The 26932-nt window shown below is 41.8% G+C and overlaps 1 pseudogene; it reads left to right on the forward strand.

Annotated features, from left to right (window-relative positions):
• The first annotated feature begins 17865 nt into the window (after positions 1–17865).
• Positions 17866–26003, forward strand: LOC131234522 (subtilisin-like protease SBT3; annotated as a pseudogene).
• Positions 26004–26932: the final 929 nt, after the last annotated feature.

The following is a 26932-nucleotide window of genomic DNA, read 5'->3' on the forward strand; positions in this document are numbered from 1 at the left end:
GTTCACACCGAATTAGGATCTATACATTCACACAATTGCATGCTTTTGTCCATCGCATTCACGACTGCATAATTAAATCTAAAATTCAACTACATCCACCCATGTGGGACTTTATTCAACTGCAATATCAAATACCGTTCAATATAATCATGATCATAAATAGCTCCAAATGAAATCTAAACATCAATAATGATAATAAGAAAACTAAATCTCCCAACAGCCAATCATATAAACAATTTATCCATTCAACGCAACGAGCTCAGTTTCCGTCAGATACAGCCATTAGTCTTATATCTCATCCACCAACCAAGCTACATTATTCGACGTTTGGAATGGATGAATGTTGTAATGGAAAACTATTGTACTAGAAGAATGTTGAAATGAAAGTATGTTGTAGTGGATGAATGTTGAATGGTGGATCATCAATATTTATTGTGGATCACCCATATTCACTATGGATTATTGATATTTTTACTGTAGATCATCGATATTTAATGTAGATCAATGGTATTCACTATGGACTATCGATATTAAGAGTGGACCGCTGATATTCACTGTGGACCACCTATATTAAGAGTGGACCACTGATATTCATTGTGCAATGTGATATTTCCACTGTGGATCGCGGATATTTACTTATGGATCATCGATCCTACGATCATTTTCTCGTTATATGTCCGATTTGGGTGATTTTATACTTATTGGAAAGATAATTTGATAGATTTTTAAATAGATTTAGAATCATCTCATTTGGATACCATTTTCTTACCCAAAATTGAGTCTAAAGTTTTTATCGTTCACTATGGATCACTGATATTCAATATGGGCTATCAATCTAATGAAAATGGCAATAACTCTCCCATTATAAATTTAATTTAGGTAATCTTATACTTGTTGGAAAGGTAATTGATAAAATTTTCAATGACATTAAAATCATATTATTTGGATACCATTTGACTGCCTAAAAAGTAGACTCAAAGGTCTTTTACAATCCCTAGTGAATGATGAATTTTGGACCTACTTATGGACAAACAAATGGTATTCAAATGGTGGTTGAGCGGCTCACACTCTGGTGGGACTCCCGTCCTACTCATGGACCTTCTGCCCCTTTCAAGAACCTAATCCCTAGTTTCATTCTATGGGAGCTATGGAAGGCGAGGAATGCTTCCAGGTTTGATAGTTCCTTAGTGAGTTCGGGGACCATTCTCTCACACATATCTGGATGGTTGAGGTGTATTGTTAATAGGTGGGGCGTCCCTTCTTCTCGCGCTGATAGGCATAGCAGGGCCTTGCTTTCCATGGGGATTGATGTGCAACCCCATTAAGAGGTGTTCTCTCAGGTGGTGTGTTGGAGGAAGCTGCCGTTTGGTTGGGTGAAGCTCAACGTGGATGGGTCATCTAGAGGTAACCCGGGGGTGGCTGAAGGAGGGGGAGTATACAGGGGTGACAAGGGGGAACTCCACTTTGCATTTTCCACAGGATATGGCATTGCTTCAAACACTAGGGCCGAGCTACGTGCCGTCCACGATGGCCTTGTTCACTGCCTCCAGCGCGGCTTGAAGAATATCATTTTTGAATCAGAGTCACTTCTGGTGGTGCACTTCTTGTCGGGCATCTTTCAACCGAGGTGGAAATGGAGGTATTGGCTTAATAGAATCCGAAGTCTTAGTTGTAACTGTCATTAAAGTTTATTCATGTTTGTAGATAAGGCAATGGGCCGACGGATGGGATGGCCAATTTGGGCAGCAAAAATCAAGGTTCGACCTTGTTTTCTTCCCTAGCCGACCTCCCTCAGGCGGTTAGGGGCCTCCTGTTCCTTGAAAGAGTGGGGTTAAGGGCGGCCAGGAAGAGATTTCGGAGGTAGCTCTCTTCCCACGGTTTCTGGTTGAAGGCTCGTGTTTGTGGACTCGGGTTTTCCTTCCTCCCTTGGGGGTGCTTAGGGGTCCTTTTTTGTTTGGACCCTTGGAGTGTTTCATTTTCCTTAGTTCTAGCTACCGTTTGTTGCACATGATAGGTGTGGCCCACCCCTTTTGTTGGGCCCCACCCGAAGAGATATAAATCTTTTGTGATTAATGAAAAAAATAATTTAAAAAAAAAAAGATAATTCTAAATCTATTTAAAATATCATCAAATTTATTTTTTAATAAAAATAAGATCATCCAAATCGGACATGTAATAAGGAAGTTATGGCCATTTTCATCAAATCGATGTCCCATAGTAAACACCAGCCATCCACAGTGAATGATGAAAATTGGGCCCACTTTTAGACAATCATATGGTATTAAAATGAGATTATTCTAAATCCATTATAAATTTTATTAAATTACATTTTCAATGAGTACAAGATCACCCAAATCAGACATGTAACGAGGGTTATGTCCATTTTCGTCAGATCGATGGCCCATCATCAATTCACGATGAATGCTGAACTTTGGGCCCACTTTTGGGTAATCAAATGATTTTCAAATGAGATTATTCTAAAGAAATTTGAAAGTTCATTATATTACATTTTCAATGAGCACAAGATCACATAAATCAAACATGTAACAAGGGAATTATGGTTGTTTTCGTGGGATCCATAGGGAATATATGTGATCCACACTGGAAATATCAATGGTCCACAGTAAATATCAATGGTCCACTCTTAATATTAGTGGTCCACAGTGAATATCAATGGTCCACTCTTAATACAGTGGTCCATAGTAAATATCAATAATCTGCATCGAATATCAGCGATCCATAGTAAAAAATATTAACGATCCATAGTGAATATGCGCAATCCCTAGTAAATATCAATGATGTACAATACAAAATTCATCCATTATAACACCCAAACTTCCATCTCAACATTCTTCCATTACAAAACTCATTCATTACAACATCCTTCTATTATTAAAGTTCATCATTATATTATTCTTTCGTACCCCCCTCACTTCATAAACTCCCACCATTCATATTAAATAAAAAAATTCCAAAAAATAACTATAAGGAAACAAAGGAAGGAAGAATGAAGGAATAAGGAAGAATGAAGGGAATAAAAAAAAATACAATCCTCCCTTTTACACCCTCCTCCCCTCTTATGAAAAAATCAAGGAAGGAAAAAAAAAAGGGAAAAATGGCCTCGTGTGGTAAGGCCCCACGTTTTGAACATATCCACATCTTATGAGGAGCCTATTACGTTATTATGTGTTGTTAGAGAGATGCCTTACATCTGTTTTTTTTTTTTTTTTGGGTTGCTCGACCGGTCGTGGCCCGCTCGACTCAAAGTCCAGCGAGCTAAGTTTTTTGATGTCTGGGATGCTCAACCGGTCTAGGAGATTGTACGACCGGTCAAGCGGGTTACTCGACCAATCGTGGCTATCCTTCGACCAGTCGAGGTTACACAGATTAGAGTCTGAATCTTGTGCGGATTGCGAAAATCTGAGGCGGTTTCGCAAGGGTGCGAAAGGGAAGTTTCCTAAACTATAAATAGGGGTCCCTATGGCCATTCTAAGGTATTCTAAAGCTTTCTAAAAGTTTTCTAAGGGTTCCTAAAGGGTTCTAGGGTTATCAAAGGGTGTAGCAAGGGTGAGATTCGAGGTTGTTCGAATCGGGTAAGTCATCTCTCTTGTAATTTCTTTTCATAGTGGATTTCTCTCACTTTGTGCCGTGGTTTTTTCCCGCAAGGTTTTTCTACGTTAAATCTTTGTGTTCTTCTGTGATTGCTTGTTACTATTGAATTGCTATCATAGATCTAGATCTATGTGATTCCACAGCACAAATCCCCAACAAGTAGAATCAAAGCAATCGTTGGGGAGCAGATCTGAATCTGCATGATTAGTAATAATGGAAAATGGCAAGTTTGATATCGAGAAGTACTTGTGCAAAAAAAAATTTGAGTTATGGAAGATTAAGATGATTAACCTATTAACCAAGCAAGGTGAGATTAAGGCTCTTGAGGAGTAAAAATCTACCATGAAAGATGATGAATGGGAAAACCTTGATAGTAATGCTTTAGCCTCTATCCATTTATGTCTCATGGATGAGGTTCTCTATAATATTTTGAGGGAGAAAACTGCGGCTAGTTTGTGGGCGGAGTTAGAGAATATTTATGCAAAGAAGTCTTCTAAAAATCACCTACACTTTAAGCTACAGTGTTATACCTTCAAGATAGTAGAGGGTGGAGATCTAGAAGCCCATATCAGCAACTTTAATAAATTGATGTGCAAATTGCTGGATATGGAGGAAGTGGTCAAAGATGAGGAACAGGCATGTATATTGTTGAATTCTCTTCCTGCATCATATGAGTCTTTCAGGAACACGATGTGCATCGTAAATAAAACTCTAAGTGTTGATACTGTTATCTCAACACTTCAAGGGAAAGCTATGAGAAATCTAAACGGCAACATGGGGGCATCTTCCGATGCACTGATTACGAGGGGCAGAGATTCTGAGCGAGGTACAGGATCCTTAAGACCTAGATCCAAATCTAAGGGCAAGGGCAAAGGAAAATTAAAGTGTTGGAATTATGAGTTATCTGGACACATGAAGAAGGATTGTAGAAATCCTAAAGTGAAGAAAGAAAATTCAGCGGATTCTTCCTAGGAGGCCAATGTTGTTACAACTGATGAAGAGACAAGTGGTGGTGAAGTTTTGTCTATGTCCATGATCAGACATGTTCATGACAATCATGCAGATGAGTGGATCTTAGACACAGGAGGGTCATATCACATGACTCCTCATCGGAGTTGGTTTGCCAGTTACAAGGAATGCGATGGTGGACAGGTTTTTATGGGCAATGACAATGCCTGTAATATTGTGGCTATTAACGCGGTGAGCATCAAGATGTTTAATGAGATAGAGCGTACCTTGACTGACGTTAGGCACATTCCTGATATGAAGAAAAGTCTGATTTCTCTCGATGCACTCGAGGCTATAGGGTGCAAGTTCACCAGTATTGATGGTGTCCTTAAAGTTTTAAAAGGGGCACTCATGGTTATGAGAGCGTAGAGGCATGAAAACCTTTATAAGTTGATTTGGAGCCTGCTGAAGCTATTGCAGATTCCACGTCTCTACGTATGTGGCATGCTCGTCTGGGCCACATGAACGAAAGAGGCATGAAGGTATTTTCTGATCGATATTTGATTCCAGCTTTTAAAAATTCTGATTTAGATATATGCGAGCATTGTATATATGGTAAACAATCTAGACTATCTTTTAAATCTAAAAAATATGTTTGTAAGGAAGTGCTTGATTATGTGCACTCTGACGTATGGGGGTCATCACCAGAAGTTTTCATTGGAGGGTCGTCATGGTTTGTTTCATTCATTGACGACTACTCCAGGAAAGTTTGGGTTTACTTCATGAAATGTAAATCCAAAGTTTTCACCATATTCAAGCAATGGAAGACAATGGTGAAAAAACAGTTAGGGCGAAAAATAAAGATTTTAAGGACTGACAATGGTGGAGAATTTACTTCCACTAAGTTTAATGATTATTGCAAGAATGAAGGGATCATCAGATACAATATAGTGTGTCATACCCCTGAGCAAAACGGTGTGGTTGAGCGAATAAATCGGACTCTCTTAGAGAGGGCCAGATATATTTTAAGTAATGTTGGGTTGGACAAGGACCTATGGACTATGGCCGTTAACATGGCTTGTTATTTGGTGAATCAGTCTCCTTCAATGGAAATTGAATGTAAAATCCCAAAGGAAGTATGGAGTGGTCAGAAAATCAACTACTCAGATCTATATATTTTGGTTGTGAGGCTTACTCTCATGTACTGTCAGTTGAGAGAGATAAGATAGACCATAGAGCCAAAAAAGTATATCTTTATTAGCTATGGCATTGGTGTGAAGGGTTACAGGTTATTCAATAAGGTCACACGTAAGGTCATCACTAGCCGAGACGTCAGATTCAATGAAAGCTCCATTTTCATAAGAATGATCAAGAGGAGCAAGAGGAACAAGAAAGGGTGATCGTAGATATCCAAATTGACACAGATGATACTCAGGTAGAGATAGATACGAAGACGGAGGTTAAGGATTAGGTGGAGCAACCACCTTTTAGAAGGAACTCACCGCGTGATAGCAGATTACCGGCAAGATACAGGGACGACTCTAATATTGCATATGCCCTCATTACAGATGAGGGGGAACCGTCTACTATTCAGGAGGCTCTTGATGAGCCTGATGCAGAAAAATGGAAGGTGGCTATGAACGATGAGATGGACTCGTTACACAAAAATCACACATGGGAGCTGGTGGAGCTTCTTATGGGCCAAAAAGTGATCGGATGCATGTGGTTCTTGAAAAGGAAATAGGATAGATATAAAGCAAAGTTGGTAGCGAAGGGTTATACTCAAAGAGAAGGAATCAACTTCATAGAGATATTCACGCCGGTGGTAAATCAGGCATCTATCAGATTTGTGTTGGCACTGGTTACCCAATACGATCTCGAGCTGGAACAGATGGATGTGAAGACTACATTTCTGCACAAAGAATTGGAAGAGCAGATCTACATGAAGCAACCAGAGGGCTATGAAGTTAAAGGGGTAGAAAAAAAGTTTGCAGGTTAATGAGGTCGTTGTATAGCCTGAAACAGTCGCCTAGGCAGTGGTATAAAAAATTTGATTCTTTCATGGCGAGTCAGAAATTTACTCAGAGTGAATACGATCACTGTGTCTATTACAAGACACTGAGTGATGAAAAATTCATCATCCTAGTACTCTATGTTAATGATGTGTTGATCGCCTGTCATGATATATCTGAAATCAATGTACTGAAGACTCAGTTATCAGGGACATTCGAGATGAAAGATCTGGAGGCTGCAAAGAGGGTTCTTGGCATAGATATTCATAAAGTCCGGGAAGAGGACCAGGCTTTGGTTATCACAAGCAAAATACCTTGAAAAGGTATTGATCAAGTATGGGATGGATCAGGCAAAGCCAGTAAGCGTTCCCCACACGGCTCACTTCAAGCTTTCCTAAGAACAATGTCCTAATTCCAATGAGGAAAAATAGGTTATGTCTCATGTGCCCTATTTGAATACGGTTGGCAGTTTAATGTATGTCATAGTCTGTACCAAATCAGATATTTCACAGGCAGTCGGTATTGTGAGCAGATACATGTCAAACCCCGGCAAGCAACATTGGGAAGCGGTGAAATGGCTACTTCGATACATTCGAGGTACGAAAGACTACGTCTTAACTTTTGAGAAAACAGGGACAAAGTTGGTAAGGTATGTGGATTCCGATTACGCAGGCCGTATAGATTCAAAGAAGTCTACTTTAGGATTCTCGTTTGTACTAGCGAGTGGAGCAATCAGTTGGATGTCGAAGCTTCAGTCTGTGGTAGCTCTTTCCATGACTGAAGCAGAATATATGGAAGTGACGGAAGTATTTAAAGAAGGTGTTTGGCTCAGAGGCATAATAAATCACTTGGGACTTTAATAGGAGGCCGTGTCGGTTAACTGTGATAGCAAGAGCACTATCAATTTGGATAAAAATTCTGTTTATCACTCACGTACTAAACACATTGATGTTCGTCACCACTTTATCCGACAGGTGCTTGAGGAAGGATGTGTAATATGGAGAAAATTCATACCAGCGTGAATCCAGCAGACATGCTCACTAAGGTCGTTCCTAAGGAGAAGTTCAAGTTCTGTGCAACTTCTCTAGGCTTGGCGATGGTATAAAAGAAGGACGGAGTGTGCACGAGAAGCATTGATTGAAGCTATGATGCAATGAAGAGATAAGAAAACAGGTCAAGAAGCTACACGGTTGAAGATTGAAGGCATGGTAGAGATTGTTATCAGACAGATGCCTTAAATCTTTTTTTTTTGGGTTGCTCGACCGGTCGAGGGTCAGACTCTATCGGTCAAGGGTGCTGCACGACCGGTCATGGCCCGCTCGACTCAAAGTCCAGCGAGCTCAATTTTTGGGTGTCCGGGATGCTCGACTGGTCGAGGGGATTGCACGACCGGTCGAGCGGGTTGCACGACTAATCGTGGCCATCCTTTGACCAGTAAAGGTTACACAGATTAGAGTCCGGATCTTATGCGGACTGCGAAAATCTGAGGCGGTTTCGCAAGGGTGTGAAAGAGAAGTTTCCTAAAGTATAAATAGGGGTTCTTGGGGCCATTCTAAGGTATTCTAAAGCTTTTTAAAAGTTTTTCAAGGGTTCCTAAAGGGTTCTAGGGTTATTAAAGGGTGTAGCAAGGGTGAGATTCGAGGTTGTTCGAATCGGATAAGTCATCTCTCTTGTAATTTCTTTTCACAGTGGATTTCTGTTGCTTTGTGCCGTGGTTTTTTCCCACAAGGGTTTTCCACGTTAAATCTTTGTGTTCTTCTAATTACTTGTTACTATTGAATTGCTATCCTAGATCTGGATCTGTGTGATTCTACAGCACAAATCCCCAACATTATGAAGCAAATCCAACTCGTCCACACATAAGGTGTTTTAGTTTCATGTCTTTAGTCCAAGTTTGAGGTCAAAACTGATTATAAATGGACCACACCCAAGAAAACGATTCAAAATTAATGTATAACATTAATATAGTTGTGGGTTAAAGACATTTTTAAACAAAAAATTGAAACATTCATTTTGTGGGTTCACAAATGTCTGATTAAAATGAATGGATTATATCGGCCAAGAGGTGGGCCGAATTTTAGTTTTTATGGGGGCCATTTCCCTTTTTAAAAGGACCTCTATCTTTTCGAGATAAGAGCCTACATATGAGTGGTAGTTGTGGCAAAAGGGTATTTTCATCCTCTAAAAAATAAAAAAGTGGTTTTAAAACTACAAAACCTTAAGTTTGGTCCATACACTACAACAAAAAAGGCCTTCGGCCTCAGTTCAAAACCATTGCTAAAAATGCTAAAAACTGAGCTTATAGCCTTTGGCCTCAGTTTTGCCTCTGTTACCCAAATCGAGGCTACAACCCTAATGGCTAAAGGCTTTAGCCTTAGTTTTTAAAACTGAGGCCAAAAAGGTTTCACTACCAAAAATTTGAGCATAGGCTATGGACTGTGTTAGTTTTTTGCTACGGATATAAACCGTAGCTATTTTACCATGGGTTTAATCCGCAACTAATAAATTCTACACCAACCTGGACAATTAGAAATTAACGATAGTGTGGGGGGGTTCTATGGGGCCCACCACAATATATGTGTTCTATCTAAGCCATCCAAATGTTTTGAAATATCATTTTAGGGCACGAACCCAAAAAGGCAGGTAGATTGAAGGCTTAAGTGGACCACATGGTAGGAAACAGTGGAGATTAAATCACATGTTCTTCCTATGGTGTGGTCCACTTGGGTCTTTAATCTACCTCCTTTTGGGGATCACATCCTAAAATTAATTATCAGAATGAATGGACGGCATGGATAAACAAAATACATCATAGTGGGCCCGACGGAGCCCTTGACAGGACCGTCCATGTGTTGGTCCGTCTCCACGCCAAAAAAAGGGCGTGCGCTCAAAACAGAGCCGCCCCCAAAAAACCTTTTCCTCTCCTCTTCCTCTCTCAAAATTTCCCTATCTCTCCCGATCTCTGCTCCCTACCATGACCACTTCACAATACGAGGCCATCTGGACCAAAAAACCCTTCAAGATTCTAACTTAAAAGAGTAACTTAACTGAAAACTACAATTTTCCACTTAAATAAACATATTAAAAAAAGAACCCCTTTGTCGTTGGTTTTCTATTAAAACGAACGTATAAAAAACAACTCCTTTGTCTTTGGTCCACATCATTTCCAATGACTCCAGCTCACAAAATAGGCCGAATTTCTTTCTTCCCGATAGATTGGGTGCTACACAACACAACTTTTAATGTGTAAAACTTCTCCAATTCCACTATGACTTTTGTATTAGATTCATACCGTTCATTAGTTTTTTCATATAATTTTAGACCACAAGCTAAACAAATGAGGTATATCCAAAGCTCAGGGGGACCACACCACAGAAAGCAATGGAATTGAACAAATTGTCTTTGAAACCTTCTTAAGGGCCAACTGTGAGAATTACTTACCATCTAACATGTTCATAAAGTCATTGTTACCCATATGAAGGTAACACACAAATATGAGCTCAATCAGAGCCTTTGGTGGCCCCAATAACTTTTCAATATGCGTCAATTCCTATTGTTTCATGTAATGTGGTCCACTTGAGCTTTGGATCTGCCTTGGTTTTCGGTTCATATCCAAGAATGATTTGAAAAATGTTTGAATGGTGTGGATCTAAAAAATACATCATCATGGGCTCGCATAAATTTCAGACGTCCAGAAATTTCACTGTGGATAGAGAAGAAAACTAAAAGTGTTTACATGTGGAACTTTTGTGGGCCCTGTTGCGCAGCACGCCAACAACATAGTGAACCGAGATTCAATCTCCGGTCTCACCCATAAACGATAAACAGAAAGAAATATAAACTATAAATAGAATCAAAGCATTCCAAACAAAACCACAAGGCAAGATATACGTGGAAAAACTCCAAACAAGGGTAATAAACCACGGGTGTAAACTTCCACTATGAAGAAAACGAGATTACAAGCAATATACTAACCTTTTCCCTTTGGATTTATAGAGAAAACCATTTACCCACACTTTAGAATAACTCCCAATACATTAGAAAAGCCCTAGGGACCCGTATTTATAGTTTAGGCAACTTCCCTTTCACACCTCTGCAAAAACCGACTTAAAAATCCGTAATCCGTACAAAATCCAGAAATGAATCTATGTAACCTCGACTAACCTCGATTGATCGAGCGGACCCTCGATTGGTCAAGCAGGGGCCTTGATCGGTCGACACCTCGGACCTCAAAAAACATAACTCGCTGGACTTTGAGTCGAGCCAGTCCTCGACTGGTCGAGTGGGCTACTCGACTGGTCGAGTAGGGCATTTGACTGGTCGAGCAGCCCTGTCCATATGTGACTCCATATCTCAATAATCTCTCACTTGGACACACATCACCATAAACCTTTGTCTTTTATATCCGGAGTGCACCACCTCCCCATCTTCAAGCCTGAAGACCAATCAAAGTTGAACAGAGCTTTAGCTTCTCCCTTATGACCGCCTTGGTCAGCATATCCACAGGATTCTCACTTGTATGAATCTTCTCCAGAGAAATCGATCCATCTTCTTGTAACGAATGTATGAAGTGATATCTGATGTCAATATGCTTGGTCCTTGAATGAAAGGCTAAATTCTTAGTCAAGTGTATTGCACTCTGACTATCACTGTACAGCTTGCAATCTGCTTGCTTCTTACCCAACTCTTCCATGAAACCTTGCATCCACACTATCTTTTTGCACACTTCTGTAGCTGCAACATATTCTACATCCGCTGTACTGATAGATACTATCTTCTGTAACTAAGAGACCCAACTGACTGCAGCACTTCCAAGAGTAAAGACATAACTTGTAGTGCTTCTTCTGCTGTCGATATTTTCTGTTAAATTTGAATCTACGTAGCCTTGTAGCTTGATTTTCGATCCACCATAGCACAGCCCTATATTCACAATACTTACTAGGTATCTGAGGATCCACTTCACAGCTTCACAATGTTCCTTCTCGGGGTTGTTCATGAACCTGCTAACAACTCCCACTACTTGAGCAATGTCGAGCCTCGTACTCACCATAACATACATGAGACTCCCAATAGCTGACGCATATGGGACTTTAACCATGTAGTCTCATTCCTCATGCGTCTTTGCACCTTATTCCTTAGAAAGCTTGAAGTGGTTGCCTAATGGAGTGTTAACCAGCTTAGCACCTCCCATATTGAATTGATCAAGTACCTTGCTATATATTCTGCCTATGACAAAATCAGTTTCTTATTTTTTCTGTCACGCTTTATCCTCATGCCTAGGATTTATTTTGCAACTCTTAAATCTTTCATGGCAAATTTTGTAGACAGTTGTCTTTTGATATCTGAGATGTCCTTCATGCTTGAACCGGCCACAAGCATATCATCAATGTACAGAAGAAGGATGATGTACGACATATCAAACTTCTTCAAATAGCAACAGTAGTCTGTATGACATCTCGTATAACCGCTTCCCGACATGAAACTGTTGAACTTCTTCTACCACTGCCTCGGGGCCTGCTTCATGCCATATAGACTCTTCTTCAGTCTACACACTTTATTCTCTTTTCCTGATGCCATGTATCCTATCGACTAATGCATATATATCTCTTCTTCAAGGTCCCCCATGAAGAAAGGCTGTCTTAATATCTAGTTGTTCTAGATGTAAGTCCTCTTAGCCACTATACTCAAAATCATGTGAATCGTAGACATTTTCACTACCGGTGAAATTATTTCAGTGAAATAAATACCTACCTTTTGTTGAAAACCTTTCACAACCAATCTAGCATTGTACCGTTTTGAATCATTGTGCTCCTCCTTCAATCTGTAAACCCACTTGTTATGAAGAGTTTTCTTACCCTTAGGTAGACTGACTAGCTCCCATGTATGATTAAACTTAAGAAAGTCCATCTCATCATCCATGGCCTGCTCTCACTTAACCCGTATATCTGACTGTAATGCCTCTTCAAAACACTCTAGTTCACTATTATCTGTCAGCAATAGATAATGTAAGGAGGGTGAGTATCAAACCATGGGTCTCCTCTCCCAAGTAGACCTCCTCACAATCGGTGTTTGTGGCTCTGCCTCATAATGCTCCTGTGCATGATCATCCTATGGCGCTGTAACACCTGTGTCCAGTAACTTTTCTAACTATACAAATTCTATCTCATCGGTCTTGTTTTGCTACACATTGTCCTTATGCATCACTTTTTCATTGAAGACTACGTCTTTACTTCTGATAGTTTTCTGTTTTCTGTATCCCAAAACCTGTAGCCAAAATCATGCTGCCCGTAACTTATAAACGTGCACCTCCTGAACTTCACATCTAGCTTCTTTCTATGCTCTGCATCAATGTGAACATATGAAGTGCAACCGAACACTCTGAGATGTGCAAAGTTCACTTCTTTCACAGTCCACGTTTCTTCTGGTATCCCACCATCCAATGGTGCTGAGGGACTTCTATTTATAAGATATATGACAGTATTCAAAGCATCTACTCAAAATGTCTTAGGCAATCCTGCATGTAACCTCATGCTCCTGACGCGCTCAATGATGGTCCTGTTAATGCGCTTAGCCACACCATTGTGTTGCGGTGTCCCTGGAATCATTTTCTGATGTTTGATTCCATTTGCTGCACAATACTCCTCAAATATCTTATCACAGTACTCTCCTCCATTATTAGATCTGAGACATTTTACTATTTTACCTGTCTCATTTTCTACCATTACTTTCCACTTCTTAAATACATCAAATACATCTAATTTATGCTTTAAGAAATAAACCCACAGTTTTCTACTAGCATCATCAATGAAGAAAATAAAATAACGTGAGCCACGAAGAGATAACACCTGTACCGATCCCCACACTTCAGTGTGTACAAGCTCCAACAGATGTGTCTTTGGAGCACGTCCTGTCTTCTTGAAGCTCACCCTCTTCTGCTTTCCATATAAGCAGTCCTCACAGAATTCCAAGTCAATAGATTTCAGCCCTGGTAGCTTCCCTTTTAATAATAACACTTTCATTCATTTCTCACTCATATGTCCCAACCTCTGATGTCATAACTGCTCATTCACTCTAGTTGATGTGACTGCGAGTGAACTATACGATCCTGAAGTCACATACAAAGTTCGTTCCTTCTTGCCTCGACATATCACCAAGGCACCTTTTGTGATTTTTGAGGAATCACTAGTGAAGGTCGTCACATATCCAGTATCGGTTAACTGTCCCACTGAGTTCAAGTTCCATTTCAAACTTAGTACATGTCTAACATCCTTCAATTTCAAAGCCGTTTCATCTTTTTGATTTATATGGACATCTCCCTTTTCAACAATACTGCAGGGCTCATCATCACCTAGGTAGACTCTCCCGAAGTCACCTGACAAATAATCACGCAGAACTTCCTTACATGAAATGGCATGAAACGACACACATAAGTCTATGACCCAAGACTCATTCCTTGCATCAAGAGATAAGATCAACACCTCTGTGTCACTCTCCTCAGATAGATTCACTAAATCCTTCTCGCCTTGAGAGTTTCCTTCTTGTTTCTTAAGCGTCCTGCAGTCATGTTTCATGTGTCCCTTCTTCTCACAATGCCAACATCCGTCTTTGTCTTTCGGTCCCCTGGACTTCTTCCTTAACTTAGAATGTCCGTGTTTATTACCTCATTTGTTTAGCGATCTTCCTCTTCCTTCAAAGTTTAGAGCATTCCCTGAATCCCCTGAAATTCCTGATGTCTTTCTTTTAGATTCTTTGTTGAAAATTAGATCGGCCACATCATCGAATTTCAGCTTTGTCGACCCTGAAGAATTGCTCACGGCAATCACCAAACCATCCCAACTGTCTGACAAACTGGACAAGATCAATAACGCCCTGACCTCGTCCTCAAAAACAATGCCAATGGATTCCAACTGGTTCGTGACTGTATTGAAGTCGTTTAGATGTTTAGCCACGCTCCCACCATCTGACATCTTCATGTTGAATAGCCATTTCATGAGAAAAACCTTGTTGGACGCTAAGGGTTTTTCATACATCGTAGCTAAGGCTTCCATTAATTCTTTTGTGTTTTTCACCTTAGATACATTGAAAGTGACACTCTTAGACAAAGAGAGTTGGATCGTTCTTGAAGCCTTCCGATCCAATAAAAATCATTCATCATCTGTCATCTTCTCTGGTTTCTTCTCTTTCCCTTCTAAAGGAATATAAAGATCCTTTTGATACAGATAATCCTCCATCTGCATCTTCTAGAAGGTAAAGTTTGAACCATCAAACTTATCAATTTTAGTCTTCCCTTCTTCCGTCATCGCTCCCAATAGAACTAAACTAATAGTTCTGATACCAGTTGTTGCGTAGCACGCCAATAACGCAATGAACCGAGATCCAATCTCCGGTCTCACCCACAAACGATAAACAGAAATAAAATATAAACTAGAAATAAAATCAAAGCATTCCAAACAAAACCACAAGAGAAGATATATGTGGAAAAACCTTAAACAAGGGTAAAAAATCACAGTGCAAACTTCCACTATGAAGAAAACGAGATTACAAGCAATATACTAACATTTTTCCTTTGGATGTATAGAGAAAACCCTTTGCCCACACTTTAGAATAACTACCAATACCCTAGAAAAGCCCTAGGGACCCGTATTTATGGTTTAGGCAACTTCCCTTTTACACCTTTGCGAAAACTGACTCAAAAATCCGCAATCCGTGCAAAATTCAGAAACGAATCTGCGTAACCTCGACTAGTCGAGCGGACCCTCAACTGGTCAAGTAGGGGCCTCGACCGGTCGAGCACCTCGGACCCCAAAAAACATAACTCGCTGGACTTTGAGTTAAGCCAGTCCTCGACTGGTCGAGTGGGCTACTCGACCGGTCGAGCAGGGCACTCGACTAGTCGAGCAGCCCTGTCCAGATGTAACTCCACATCCCAACAGGCTCATCATAATGTATGTATTAGATCCACACCATCCATCCATTTTTAATCATTTTTAGGGCATAAAACCAAAAATGTGGCAAATATGACGCTCAAGTAGGCCACACTTATGCAAACAGTGGGAATTGGACGCCTAGTGTTGAGAACTTCTTGGGGCCATGAAAAGCTCCGGTCGAGCTTTTTTTTTTTTCACTCTCCCCTTCCGCATATGTTGTGTTTATCCTTCATCAATGTCTAGCGATGACCTGGACTATTGGGTGGTTGGTTTTGCGCCATCCCAGGAAGGTCCTCTTGATGTGGATTGGAGCCAACGGTTGGGTTGGTCGGCCCCGTCTAGCCCCAGTTTGCCACCCTTCTCTTCCTCTCCCCTTCCACATATCCAAAAAGGGGCCTGCTAGAGCTCATCTCAATTTGCCCACTCTTCTCATTTTCCTTTTTCGATGGTGTTTTTGCTATATGACATCTGAGGCCTGTTTTCTTTCGTGGAGCCCACCTGAAATACAAGGCTGTATATTTTCTTTGGTAATATAATTCAGGTGGGGGAAATTCTATATATATATATATATATATATATATATATATATATATATATATATATATATGTCCAGTGCGACCTTATGAAAAGGTTAGATGGCTAATAAACCTGGCAGTAGACCCTAGTAAGGTTTCAATGTTAGTTGTTCAATCCAGACTGCTTTCGATGGTGTGGTTCACTTGAGCTTTAGAGGTGCCTCATTTTTCGCCACATGCTATAGAATAATCTGAAATTGTTGATGGACAGTGTGGATCTAACACATAAATCATGTTGGATCTAACACAGAAATTCCACATGGTAAATATTGGGTTGTGCGTTACGCAACTCATGTGTAAGAGAGAAAACCGGCGTCTTTAATAACGGACGCTGCAAAAGCCTTCCGCGAGAAGTTCCTGCGCAAGGATGCTTGGTGGGATCCCCTCCAAGGTTTGTGAGAAATCCCCTCCGTCCATCCGTTATGAGAGCTGATTTTAGGATGCCATACTGAAAATGATGTATATCTAACACTTCACTGGGCCACACAAGAAGAAAAAGTGGGAATTCAATGAGCACTGTTGAAGCATTGTTATGGCCATAAAAGTTTTGTATTAGGATATCTTTTCGGTGTTTTCACTTCATCTCGCTAGGAATGACCTTATAAACAGTTTGGATATCATATAAACATCAAGGGGATCCTAGGAAAGTTTCAACGGTAAGAATTTCTCTCCCTAATTTTTCCACTCCTGTGACCCACTTGAGTTTTGTATCCACCTCTCCCCGTTTTGGTCTCACTTACTAAAATGAACTCAAAAATGGATAGAGCGAGTGGATTTCTCACACACATTGCAATGGGCGGCACCTCAGCATCCTTCTGCAGGAACTTCCTGCGACAGGCTTTTGCAGTAAATCCGCATCCTTTATCAACGGCCGTCATCAGGACACAGTTTGGCCAGTGACACCGCTAATGGTCGGTGCTACGTGGATCCCACCACGATGCATGTGTTTTATCCACGCCGTTCATACATTTTAAAAGATAATTTTAGGGCTTGATCCTAAAAATAAGGTAATCCAAATTCAGGTGGACCACACCATGGGAAAACAGTAGTGAATGAATGTCCACCATTAAAAACCTCTTATGGCCCACTGTAATATTTATTTGACATCTAACATGTTGATCAGGTCATACAGACTTGGATGAAGTTTTTAATGGTAGGTGTTCAATCAATACTGTGCGGTCCAATTCAGATTTGAATCAACCTTATTTTTGGGTTCATACCATAAAATTGATCTGGAAGAATGGATGGACGGCATGGATGAAAAACATACATCATGGTGGGGCCCACACAGCACCGACCACTAGCCATTGGCTATTCGCAGGGGGAGTACCGAATCCCTTTCCACGTCAACGGGGATGACATGGACAACACTGAATTTTTTTGTCCCTTCGACACAGACGATGCGCACTCTTTGTAAACCCCGATGATGTTAAAAGGCCGGCTGTTGGCAGCTACAAGGGATACGGCATCATCGATGCGTGGAATGGACATTCGCGAGATTACGATCCTAACAACGGTTGTCCATTTAAAAATTGAGGCTGTGCATCCTGTGATCCCCACCCTACGTGTAAAATAGCACAAAAATTGAGCCGTCCAATAATTTGTTGGGGACCACATGCGTGTCAAATGTGGACCATTGCTCTGAATTTTTCTAGCAATCCATTTCATCCACATGTGGGCCACCGGATGACCAGACCAACTTAATTTCCACCGTACGTAACAGACATGTTGGGGTTAACCTGAATAATGACATCGATCTTTCGCACATGTGCCATGCTGCTGACCTTGGAGATGGTAATCATCGAGATCATCGATCTTTCGCACATGCGCCCTGCTGCCGACCCTGGAGATGGTAATCATCGAGATCCAATTCGCCCAAGTAGCCGTTTCATTCACTATAAGTACGTGCATAGCTTCTTGGTTTCCCATGCAGCTTCCATGGCCACTCCTTCCCACTCTCTCCTCCATGCATGGCATCTTCTCTTCTTCACCGTCTATCTTGTGCCATCGGCACTAGCCGCTCGGTCCACCTATATTGTCCACATGGACAAATCAGCCATGCCCAAAGCATATGCCAATCACCACCATTGGTATTCGGCCACCATCAAATCTCTGAGTCCCGCTACTGCAGGGGATCATGAACAGAGGCTTGTTTATGTATATGATAATGCCATCCATGGTTTCAGCGCCGTCCTTTCTCCCGAGGAATTAGAAGCTCTCAGGCAATCACCAGGCTTCGTATCTGCATACAAAGACTCGACAGTCACAATGGACACAACCCACACATACGAATTCCTCTCTCTCAATCCATACATCGGGCTATGGCCTTCATCTGATTACGGCAAAGATGTCATTGTTGGAGTGATCGACACTGGTGTCTGGCCAGAAAGCGATAGCTTCAAAGATTTCGGAATGACCAAAATTCCAGCAAAGTGGAAGGGAGAATGCGTGCCAGGAGAAGCCTTCAATACTTCCATGTGCAACCGCAAGCTCATCGGCGCACGCTACTTTAACAAGGGCTTGATCGCAAACAACCCCGGTTTGAACATCTCCATGAACTCAACGAGGGACACATATGGGCATGGGACCCACACATCATCAACGGCTGCTGGGAACTACGTTCCAGGTGCATCGTATTTTGGTTATGCCAAGGGAACTGCAACTGGTGTTGCTCCTCGTGCTAGGGTGGCCATGTATAAGGTCATCTGGGACGAAGGAGGCTACAAGTCGGACATCCTCGCAGGAATGGACCAAGCGATTGCAGACGGAGTAGACGTGATATCGATCTCGATGGGCTTTAATCACGCTCCCATGTATGAAGATCCTGTCGCCATTGGGTCATTCGCAGCCATGGAGAAGGGCATACTAGTCTCATCTTCGGCAGGCAATGCCGGTCCATCCCTTGGAACCCTACACAACGGAATTCCATGGCAATTGACTGTTGGGGCTGGCAGTATTGACCGAGAATTCGTTGGAACGTTGACTCTCGGCAATGGGTTGACCATCATCGGTCGAACTCTATTTCCCGCCAATGCATGGCTGGTGGATATGCCATTGGTCTACAATGAGACCTTCAAAGCATGCAATTCATCCTCATTGTTGTCACAGGCCGAAGGTTCCATTGTGGTGTGTGAAAATAGCAGTTCGGTCTACTCTCAAATCTCTGAGGTTTCTCAGTCAAACCTCACGGGAGCGATATTTATATCTGATGATGAGCGATTTGGGTCTTCTTCTTTCCCAGGAATCGTAATTAAACTGACTGACAGCAAGAAACTCATATCATATGTGGAGAATGATGATAATCCAACGGTATCATTGAAATTCCAACAGACCATTGTTGGGACGAAGCCTGCCCCGTATGTCGCCGCATATACTTCTAGAGGTCCTTCATGGAGTTATCCTGGTATATTGAAGCCGGATATCCTCGCCCCTGGTTCAAGAGTGTTGGCAGCTTGGCCCTCGAATGCACCAGCGGCATTGATTAGGCCTCGTTTAATCTTGTCGAGTGACTACGTCCTCCTCTCCGGGACATCTATGGCTTGCCCACATGCATCTGGAGTAGCTGCATTGTTGAAGGGGGCCCACCCTGATTGGAGCCCAGCTGCAATCCGATCTGCCATGATGACCACAGCATGTCCACTTGATAACACTCACAATCCAATCTTAGATAGCGGGAATTTCTATGAACCAGCCACTCCGCTCGCCATGGGGTCTGGCCACATTGACCCTAACAAGGCACTGAACCCGGGCCTTGTCTACGACGTGGATGCACAAGACTACATTAATCTCCTTTGCACAATGAATTATACCACTGAGCAGATCTTAACAATCACTAGAAATTCTTACAAATGCTCGAAACCATCATCTGATCTCAATTACCCATCTTTCATTGCTTTGTTTGGTAACAGTTCTTCACAGACCCAACAATTTCAAAGGACGGTGACCAATGTCGGAGACGGTGCATCAACTTACAAGGCTGAGTTGTCTGTTCAGGCAAATGGGTACTTTGTTAGCGTCCAGCCCGATACACTTGTGTTTGGAAAGAAGTATGAGAAGCTAAGCTTTACTTTGACTGTGAAGGACAGTCCTGAGAGGAAAGGGGAAATTTCATATGGATATCTTACATGGGTGGATGATGGGAAGAAGCATACAGTGAGCAGTCCTATAGTAATTGTTTAAGATCATTAGACGAGGTTGAGTTTGATTTGGAATCATCAGTTCATCACCAATAAACATTTCTTGTTTTGGATTTGTATGCCATCCAAGTTAAATGTACTTGAAATGAGTTATATTATGCATTTAGCTTAATTAGCATATCTCTCATGACCCTAAAATTGGAGGCCGAGAGCACATCCCAGTCCCGAGTTCCGCAGCCCTACATGCACACTCAAGTGTACGTAAATCAGTAAAGTATACGCACCACAGGCAACGATTTCTGTATAATGAGATTAATTCTAAGTTATATATACAGCTGTATATTATATATGAAAATGAAATCATTTAATGACCTACCCATCTGAGGTCTTATTCAATAATAACCATCAATATCTAACCATACACAAAATTAAAAATAATTCAACTGAAGCTTTAACCCCAAGTATTACAAATTCATATTCGTAATCAACCAGTTCCAAGACGTTCCTTCAATCATAGCACGATCGAAAATGCACACGGTATTGTCCACATGATGACCGGGAGTCTTGGGTTTGGTCTCTGCTTCTTTTTTCAGAGCACTGCTTTCTTGTGACTGAGCCTAGCCTAAAAGATGCCAATATGAGAACTAATAAAGTCCATTAGTTCTTGAGGATCGAATGGTCAGGACTAACATAAGCACGTTCAATTTTCTTAATGTCATGCTCCAAGTACTTGTGTTGGGCCTCAAACATATGCAACACGATCTTTTTGAAATGATGGATCCAAGTCCAATAGAGTGGCTCGGTCCAAGTTGTGTCATAATCGGTACAAAGAGTATCGATTTCATCTTGGATAGCAGCCAATTGTTTCAATTTACATCAACAAGTTGGAAATCAATTTTATTGTTAGCCATCCATCATGCGAGGGCACAATTTGATGTGGGCCATCCTTCATGTGGGGCACACTTTGATGTACATCATTCATTGTGTAGGGCGTGCCTTTTATGTGGATCATCTATCATGTTGGGATACTCTAGACATGGGTTGTCCATCATGCAAGACCTTGGATGTGGATCGTCGATTAGGTGGGGCCCACTTGATGTGGATTGTCCACCACAAGGGGGCAACACTTTGATGCGGGCCATCCATCATGTAAGGCACACTCCATCCATTATGTGGGCCCACCTTGATGTGGACCATTCATTATGTGGAGCCCAACTTTCAATATGGGCTGTTAATCATGTGGGCCCACATTTGATGTCAATCGTCCATCGTGTCAGCCCACCTTCAATTCCACCATCAATCATGTGGGTCCCAACTTTGATGTGGATGGTCCATTATGCAAGGCCACACTTTGATGTGGGCCATCCATCATGTGGGTTCCACCTTGGATGTGAAACATGCATTATGCGGGCCCACCTTGATACGGACCATTCAACATGTGGGGCCTCTCACCTTCAATATGGTCCATCCAAAGGTGATGTCCACCATCCATCAAGTGGCACCCACTGATGTGGATGGTCCTTCATGCAGGGCCATACTTTGATGTGGGCCATCCATCATGTGGAGCCCACCTTTGATGTAAATTATGCATTATATGGGCCCACCTTGATGTGAACCATTCATCATGTAGGCCCCACCTCCAATATGGGTCATTCATCATGCAGGCCCACCTTTGATGTCCACCATCCATCGTATGGGTGCCACCTTTGATGTGGACTGTCCATCATGCGGGGCCACACTTTGACGTGGGCCATCCATCATGTGGGGTCCACCTTTGATGTGAATGGTGCATTATGTGTGCCCACATTGATGATGACCATACATCATGTGGGGCCCTAACATCAATATGGGTCGTTCATCATGCGAGCTCAACTTTTATGTTTACTATCCATCATGTGGGTGCCACCTTGGAAGTGGACCTTCCGTCATGTGGGGCCCACTTGATATGGATGGTCCATCATGCGGGGCCACACTTTGATGTGGCCATTCATAATGTGGGGCCTACCTTTGATGTGAATTGTGCATTGTGTTGGCCAACCTTGATGTGTATTATTCATCATTTGGGGCCCACCTTCAATATGCGTCATTCATCACGCGGGTCTACATTTAATGTCTACCATCCATCATGTGCGTCCTACCTTTGTTGTGGACCGTCCATCATGTGGGGCCACTTAATGTGGATAGTCCATCATGTGGGGCCACATTTGGATGTTGGCCATCCATCATTTGGATTCCACCTCTGATGTGAACCCTACATTATGTGGGCCCATATTGATATGAAATATTCATCATGCAGGGCCCACTTTCATTATGCGTCATTCATTATTTGGGAAGAAATATGAAAAAAGAAGAGAAGGGGTAACATGGAAATTACTTAAAATATTTAAAGACAAACCTACTCAAACCAAATAAGCTCTTTAAAAAAATCTCTACAGTACTTGTGTTTTTAGAGCTTTTTTCCCAAATTTGAACTTTATAACCAAACAGCCTATTTACAAACGAGAGTTTCTTTTTCTTTTTCTTTTTTTAAAAAAAAAAAATATAGAATAAGCTAATAAACCTTTGGCAGTAGAGATGTGATCAAACGGCCCTTATTTAATTGTTACGTTAAAGGTTGGACCATAGTTCCCTTCAACGCAATCTGCTATAATTATAAAGAACCCCAATGCAATTTACTTAAAAAGAAAGTTTACTTGAGCCTTTAGCCAAACCATGGATTAGTGGTTTGAGAAATGGACAGGTGAGTATATTGGAGAGGTCTTAACATTGATGTGTGCCGGGTCATGTTTGATTGTACATCCCTATCAAATCGCTTTGATTGGATGATCGCAACCATCTGATTGGTTATTTGGGAAATTGACGGTCGATATTGAGGTTGTAAAACCAAAGACGGCAATTTACATTCGGAAGTGTTTTCTTGTGTGAAAATCTCGGCCGTTAATATAGAAAAAAGGTAGATGTGAGACCGTGTATGTAAGAAAGTAAAAGCAAACAAACATGCTCACCCAGTGTAGCCCACATTTGAGAGATCCTGTTCACTCATTTGGTGGGGCCCACCGCAGAAAATTACCTGGCCCAAAATGAAGCGGTTGTTTCATTAGCCGAAACCACACGTCTATGTAAAAAACAGCAGAAAGATGACCATCTCTAACAGTCTATTTTTGTCATGTAATTATGACCCACCTGATGAATATATATACCTGCCTGATTTTCGTCCATTCGATATACACAGAGGAACCCACCTTATAAACGGTCCAGATACCACACGCACACCAAACTGGCACGTACCACGAATGCCTCTTAAACTGACCAGTTCAATTCTATTAAATACATGACTAAGAAACCACAACGCCGAGCCCTAACAAAAGAAGAGAGAAGACAAAAATTCCTAAGAATCACAGCCCAACCCCGTGGCAGTGCCAATTAGGAATCATGCAAACTATATATATAGACATACACCAAAACTACATTATATATCACTTTGTATAGACAATCTCCTTGTAAGGCAGAGATGGACACTTCCATGACCACGATTTCCCACATGCACTTACATGCATTGCTTCTCCTCACCATTCTGATCATGTCCACATCAGCTCAACGGTCCACGTACATCGTCCACATGGACATGTCGGCCATGCCCAAGGCCTTCTCTAGCCACCATCATTGGTACACCGCCACCCTCGACTCCTTAGCTGTGGGCACCGATGTGGCCCACCCAATAATTCTCTATGCATACGATCATGCCATCCATGGCTTCAGTTCCACCCTCTCACCAGCTGAGCTACATTCTCTGCAACGTTCATCAGGATTCATCACCGCCCTCCCAGATACACAGGTCCAAGCTCATACCACTCACACTTACGAATTCCTCTCACTCAATCACGATTCCGGCCTGTGGCCCGCATCAAATTACGGTGAGGATGTCATAATCGGCGTTGTGGATACTGGAATCTGGCCAGAGAGTGATAGCTTCAGTGATGATGGGATGACGAATGTTCCTTCAAGATGGAAAGGAGAGTGTGTGGTGGGTGATGCTTTCAATTCATCAATGTGCAACCGATAAGCTCGTCGGAGATCGCTTCTTCAACAAAGGTCTCATCGCAAACATTCCCAGCATTCACATCGCCGTCAACTCTTCAAGAGATACTGATGGTCATGGCACACATACATCATCAACTGCTGCAGGCAACTATGCTGAAGGTGCATCATTTTTCGGATATGGTTTGGGCACTGCAAGAGGAATGGCCCCACGAGCAAAGGTTGCAATGTACAAGGCTCTCTGGGATGGACTAGACTATGCTTCTGATGTCCTTGCTGCAATCGATCAAGCAATTTCTGATGGCGTTGATGTCATTTCTCTTTCATTGGGCTTTGGTATACTTCCTCTCCATCAAGATTCTATTGCGATTGCATCGTTTGCAGCCATGGAAAAGGGTGTATTTGTGTCCACTTCGGCAGGGAATAGTGGGCCACAACTCTCAACAGTTCAAAATGGCGCTCCTTGGTGATTATCAGTTGGTGCCAGTGCTGTCGACCGTAGATTCGCCGGGACAATGATACTAGGCAATGGTGCAACGGTCATTGGAATGTCATTGTTCCCATTGAATGCGATCATAACAGATGTGCCCTTAATTTATAACGTCACCATTAAAGCTTGTGATTCATCAGAATCATTATCCTACTACAAGGATGCCATCATTTTCTGCGACTACATTAGGCCACTGATCATTCAAATGTCACAAGTGTGTGACTCGGATGCTGCAGGTGCCATAATCGTCACAGATGTAACACTATTCCTTGAAGCAGCTGATTTCTTGTGTCCAACTGTTGAGATTAGTCCAGATTCGGAAGATCTAAAAACACTTATGAGTTACATGAACACAAGTAATAATCCAACGGTGACAATCAAATTTCAGCAGACCGTCGTGGGCCTGAAGCCAGCACTGACTGTCGGCGCCTACACATCGAGGGGTCCAAATCAAATCTGTCCAGGTATTTTGAAGCCTGATGTAATTGCACCAGGTTCACGAATTTTGTCAGCCTATCCACCGAATGTAGCTGCAGCAAGACTTGCATCAGGCACAGCATTATCAAGCAACTTCAAATTGATTACTGGGACATCAATGGCCTGTCCTCATGCAGCTGGTGTTGCAGCCCTATTGAAGGCGGCCCACCCCAATTGGAGCCCTGCCGCCATTCGATCAGCCATGATGACCACAGCGGACGTACTGGATAACACTCTCAACCCCATCAAAGATATAGGAAATCTTTACAATCCGGCTACTCCTCTAGCCATGGGAGCAGGCCATATCAACCCCAACAAGGCACTCAACCTAGGCCTTGTCTATGACGCCCATGCACAAGACTATGTGAACTTCCTTTGCACGATGAATTACACCAAGGAGGAGATTGCAACGATCACTCGGTCTACGTCTAATGATTGTTCACATCCATCGTCCGATCTCAACTATCCATCGTTTATCATTGTATCCAATAAAAATTCGACTTCTTCGGCATCTGATAAGATTGTCAGAGAGTTTCAACGGACGGTGACCTTCGTCGGAGATGGCCCATCAACTTACAAGGCCAAACTGGAGCAAATGGCTGGATTTTCAATCAGCATCACACCAGATATGTTGGTATTTCAAGAGAAGTATGAGAAACTGAACTACACTGGTTGTAGAAGGGAACTTAGAAGGGGTTTGGGTGGTCTCCTATGGGGCCCTCATATGGGTGAATGATGGTGAAAAGCATACAGTGAGGAGCCCGATAGTGGCTGCACTTCTAGCCTAAACATTTGTTTATGCTCATCTCCTTACATAGGAAGAACACATTCTTATTTGAGCTTTGGTAGCTTTGGCAAACAATGCCAAATAATAAATAAATTGCAGCCCTCATTAAAGGTCAACACTTCAATTAGCATCCATGGCCAAACCACAAAACATGTATATGATGCACATATGTATATATGTTGGGAGAACGAGGGAATCACACAGAGATGAATCTAGGATAGCAATCAAATAGTACCAAGCAAACACACAGGAGAAAACAACGATTTAACGTGGAAAACCCTTTCGAAAAAAAAAAAAAAAAAAAAACCACGACACAAACGACAAAAATTCATTATGAAAGTAGAAATTATAAAGAGAGAAGGTTTACCCGATTCGAACAACTTCGAATCTCACCTTGCTCCATCCCTTTGAAACCCTAGAACTATTTAGAAACCCTTGGAATACATTCCAATTCCGTTTACACCCATATTTATAGCATATGGGAGCATCTCAAACAAAATCGAAAACAAATTTCGCGGATCCGACAGATCCATAAAATTCTGCGCAAAACATTCGATGTCATCGAAACTTATTCTTCGATGGTATCGAAGCTGGGTCAATGGCATCAAACTAACACCTAAACTGTCCAAAGACAAAACCCGATTTTTGATAAAATCTTGATTGCATCGATCTAGTTTCGATGTCATCGAAGGTTCAATCGAATATCCAATGATGGCATCGAAAAAAATGCCCAAATAGATCAACAACCAACCGGAGAAAATTCGAAAAATCTCGATGGGATCGAGCACTGTTCGATGTCATCAAAGGTGACATTGAATAGACTGTCGATGACATCAATATACCCTGTATCTGACTAGATTTAAGACATCAAATACAACAATATATACATATACACACCTGCTCGCCAATTCTCACAAGAACTTGTGAGAA

Source organism: Magnolia sinica, chromosome 19, assembly GCF_029962835.1.
Source record: "Magnolia sinica isolate HGM2019 chromosome 19, MsV1, whole genome shotgun sequence".
Classification (NCBI taxonomy): Eukaryota; Viridiplantae; Streptophyta; class Magnoliopsida; order Magnoliales; family Magnoliaceae; genus Magnolia; species Magnolia sinica.